Source organism: Gobio gobio (assembly GCF_949357685.1).
Source record: "Gobio gobio genome assembly, chromosome: 16".
NCBI lineage: Eukaryota > Metazoa > Chordata > Actinopteri > Cypriniformes > Gobionidae > Gobio > Gobio gobio.
This window is the reverse complement of record NC_137109.1, coordinates 16,672,014-16,676,923: the sequence shown is the minus strand read 5'-3', so window position 1 is coordinate 16,676,923 and position 4,910 is coordinate 16,672,014. Positions and strand designations below refer to the sequence as shown.

The window sequence follows — 4,910 nt, the reverse complement described above, 5'->3', positions numbered from 1 at the left end:
AGAACCATGACTGGACTTAATTTTGGGCTTGACTGGGGGAGCCCTCCTCATTACCCATTAATGTTTGTTTCATTTGTTCAGTTATATATGCCAGTCAGAAATTATTAGCTGCATTTCCACTGTCTGGCCAATGCGAGCGAGGGCTATAAACAGGCCAGCCAAGGCTAATAGCCTTTGATTGTGATTTATCATTATTTCACACAGAAGAACACACGTGTTGAATCGCATCTGCTCCATTGTGATCACATGACTACTACAGCTTCATTTAGGCTTTTAGCCCCCCCAAAAAAATCACATTTAGAAAGATCTTGATCACTTCTCATATGTTCACATCCATTAGCGGCTCCTGACTGTAAATTTAGGTAGGGCAGATTATGGATCTAAGTGCTAGTTTAGGCCTAGTGTCCTTGCATTATTCAGCCTGAGGGTGGTGCTCTAATGATAATTGACAGACTTTGGGCCCTATCATTTACTAGGCGCAATGCGGCGCCAGGCACCAGGCTAGTTCAGCACAGCGCAGTTATCATTTTCATGTCCAGCGCCACGTTATTTAAATAACAAATGCACTTGCGCCCATCTGTTCGCCCATGGGCTTGCTGGTCTGGAAAGTTGTATTCAAGAGCATTGTTGGCACGTTGCTATTTTGAGGAACTGAAATCGGCTGCACCATTGACCAACAAAAACCCTGTCTAAAGTCAATAGTGCAGTATTTGTTTTGTTATTTAAAGGGCGCGTAGTAATATGCGCCTAGGCGGGTGCACAACGTGCGTACTCTCTGCTTCATCAGCTCAATTACACACACAGGGCACACAAACATTTTTAAATATGAAAAATAAAAGGATTCAAATGTAAAAGATTATTATTGTGTACATAAATATAAAAATGCCTACATGTCATGATGGATAGTCATTGCATGTATCAGAATTAGCCTACCTATTTGCAGTAATGACACAAAAAAGGGAATGGGAGATGAGACTCTGATTGATTTATTGCACGTTACACCCAAAACACAACCATGACTCATTAAGAGACTAGGTACAACCCTTTTGGACCACGCCAACCAACTAGCAAACTAGCAAAAGTGGATTCGGACACACTCTAAGTGCACCTGTGCCATGTGCTTCAGGCCATGTGCTCAGATTGTTAAAATAGGGCCCTAGAAAATCTGAAGAATATTTGTTGCAGAATGCTGAGCACATTTAATATGGACTCACTTTATATTAATTGGCCTTTACTACTATATACACTGTTAGACATTTCTGTAATTTGTACAGTTATTTACTATATATCACCCAGTATAATACTGTAAGTTCTCTTTACAGTAAATAACTGTAATTCCCGTTGCATCATGGGTATTTTCTATGACGTCAAACACCAAATACAGTGATTTCCTGTATTTTTAAAAAATAAAGTATAATACTGTATTTACCACAACGGCCTATTTGGCACAATTGGGATCGACAGGATTTGCTTTAGATTTATATTAGGAACCATCAGTGCAGCGTTGAAAGTTTCACCCGAGGAGAGAGCTCACGGTTCCAGAGAACATGAGAGCTGTGTCCGGACACCCTGCGAAGATTTTTTCATCCCCCGTGAGAACGGCAAACAAGCAAGGTAAGTGTGATTTGTACTATCCGCGGTTGTCTTCACCCCAATTTTAGCTTGTCAGCATTGGTGCTAAAAACTGAGGTAAATCTAACGTTTTATGAATTTATTGAATTAGATTAGGAACAGGTGCAGCGTTCTAAGTTTTGCCCGAGGAGAGAGCTCACAGTCCGGACAACATACTTTACATAACGTTAGGTTATCATTTGCTTAAACTTTGCTGCTAAAAACTGAGGCAAACCTAACGTTTTATTTAAAAAAAAAAATGAGTTTATTGAATTAGATTAGGAACCAGTGCAGCCAGCGTTGTGTGTAACGTTACTGCCCGAGGAGAGAGCTCACGGCCCGGACAACATACTTTACATAACGTTAGGTTATCATTTGCTTAAACTTTGCTGTTAAAAACTGAGGCAAACCTAACGTTTTATTTAAAAAAAAAAATGAGTTTATTGAATTAGATTAGGAACCAGTGCAGCCAGCGTTGTGTGTAACGTTACTGCCCGAGGAGAGAGCTCACGGCCCGGACAACATACTTTACATAACGTTAGGTTATCATTTGCTTCAGCTTTGGTACTAAAACTGAGGTAACATAAACCTAACGTTTTATTTTTAAAAAGACTTAACGTTAGTGAGTTTATTGAATTAACTTTACCAATACAATGAAGATTTTGTTTATCGAGCATATTAAGCGTACATTTAGGACGACGTTAGTTAGTAAATTAACGTTGGCCACTAGTTGCAAAAATAATGTCGTTAACAAACAAAGTTTACATTTGGATTGACATTATTTATTTGACATTTTAGATAAGAATACCAGGAGCCTGCCTGTGCTGTGCGACACTGGAACTCATACAACGGTAACGTTAGTCCTCTTTGTTTCTCCACATATTACTGATAATTCAAAGTTTTTCTTGTATGTTTTAGTCGGGTCTGTTTAACAGAATCACACAATTATTTCGTTTTTCCACCTCTTTTTAGCTGTAACTAGCCATGTACCATGTTTTTTTTCATAAATTATATTATACTAAAATAATCCAAAACTGTGTTTGTCCAGGACTGACAGATTATAATTTTATTTTCTGGAATTGAAGCAGTCCTGGACAATTTTTGGATGATTTTGGCAGATGAAATATAATTTATGAAAAAAACATGGCAAAACTTTAGAATAATGTTGCTCAAGTGCAAACCTGAATACATTTCTGAACACAAAAGAAGATGAAGAATGTTTGTAACCTAACAGATTGAGGCACCATTCACTTCTATAGTAATTTTTTCCTACCATGGAAGTGAATGGTGCCTCAAAATTGTCTGTTTACAAACATTCTTTAAAAGGTTTAGAACAACAGGGTGACTAAATGACACAATTAACTTTTTTTTTTTTTGGTGAACTATCCGTTTAATGACGGACCATTATTCTAAAGTGTTACCAAAAACATTTAAAGCAAAGGCACTAAGGGTGATGAAATTTAAAATATCTTTATTCTCTTAATTTTCTCTTGCTTTAAGTTTTTTTCGTGAGGAAAAACCCAGAGGAGGGAACAAGATGCACCACCAAAACCAGAGTGAGTCGGAAGACCGGGGAAGTTGTGAACAGGAAGACAACTGTAATCAACAACAGAGTGTCATCCTTCCTTCGCCACCTAATGGAGTTTGAATGGAAAAACTTGGACTAGGTGAGACACTTTTTTTAATAGGATATGTTATGTACACAGACACTTACGCTGCATTCACACAGGGCGTCATGCCGGTTAGAAACTTTGTCTGACCTGAGACAGCGCCAACGCCACGTACGTGACAGTGACATATGGCATCAAAGCACCTCGAGAGCGATTCGAGAGCAGTCGGCTAATACAGCCGGTGCAGTTTCTCCAGAGCGACTGCACGGACTTTGATGATGACACAGCCGTTCCACGATTGGCCAGATTCTCCGCATAACAGCGATCACATGTGTTTCGTGTTTATTCTAAAACCTTCAGTTCCTCTAATGCGCACAAATCTCTTTTTTATAACAGTTAAATATTGTCATGTTTATCAAAATAAAACAGATGAAAAACGTAGACCCCCACTTCATTGATAGTTTAGGCTTGTATGTTGAACTTTATTCTTGTACAAACACACGCTGTATTATAAAGTTTTACATGACAAAAAAACATCTGTGCATCTGTGCATTGACAAATATTGCATTTATTTCACTTCAGCTGATAAAGTGTGCAAACACAGTGCAAGCATCACTGCGGGAAGCAGAAAGTGTCAGACTTCACGTCTCCGTTTGCAGCTCCTCCTCGCCTGCACGTGGCTACTCTCGCCGATTGGTTGCATCCAGCCACAGCTGATGTCCAACACACCTTTCAACTTCTGCCGCTTGCAACGTGAGTGAAGCGACGCGACGGAACCCACAATTCAGTTCAGCAATGCATGACGTCAACCATTCAAAGTAAATGAGAAGCGTCCCGTGTGAATGTAGCATTAAGTTTGAGGATACCTTACTAAAGCTAATGCAGTATACATGTAATCCATCCTGCAATAAAAGGTTACATTGTTGTTTTTGATTAAATAGTTTGTGAAATCATGTTGAGGTGATTCAGTAATATTACTTTTTTGGAGCATGTAGTTTGTGCTGCTGCTACTATTATGTACTAACAGTTTTCTTTAGTTTTTTACTCAATATCAATTTTGTTAAGCTAATAACAGAGACACCTCTCTAATATGCAATCAGGTTCAGCATCACTACAAAGTACATTCTTCAAAATATTCATAACATTGAATCACCAGCTAAAACAAAAACTGAACATTTCATTTCACATCTTCATGAAGGCATTGTAGGACTGGATTAGACTAGACAGCATACGTTGAGCTAGGTGTACCTCAAAGTGTTAACTGTCTATAAAATAGTATTTTACCATTATGATGAATTGTAATGGGATTATTATTTTTTATTAAATTCCAACAGTGTAAAATGTTTGTGTATACTCAAATTGTATGACTAACTTCATATCATTCTTATCTAGAGGGACTTCTTGCCATAATGGAGCAGAATCCTGGTTCCTGTTTGAAATCATCCAAAGTGGAAGATGGCACAGATCGGTACAGGCATGAAACTTGTGTTTGTGTTGTGTTGTGATAACTTGTTTCAGAATTAATTTGCTCTTTGTTTATATTTTATTCATGTATATGTGTATTTTGCACCAAAGTTACAGTATTCTTCAACCAACTATTTACAGTATTCTACCAACTATTTTCTGTTTTTAAAATTGTAGCTCAAACAATAGTGTGTGGCGCTAGCAAGGTCATGGGTTCAATTCCCA

The 4,910-nt window shown here is 38.1% G+C and overlaps 1 long non-coding RNA gene across 1 annotated transcript; it reads left to right on the top strand.

Annotated features, from left to right (window-relative positions):
• The first annotated feature begins 1,506 nt into the window (after window positions 1-1,506).
• Window positions 1,507-4,692, top strand: LOC307139507. Its single transcript, XR_013818137.1, has 5 exons — window positions 1,507-1,614; window positions 2,410-2,462; window positions 3,112-3,278; window positions 3,804-3,974; window positions 4,614-4,692. It is a non-coding gene; the product is annotated as an uncharacterized lncRNA (long non-coding RNA).
• Window positions 4,693-4,910: the final 218 nt, after the last annotated feature.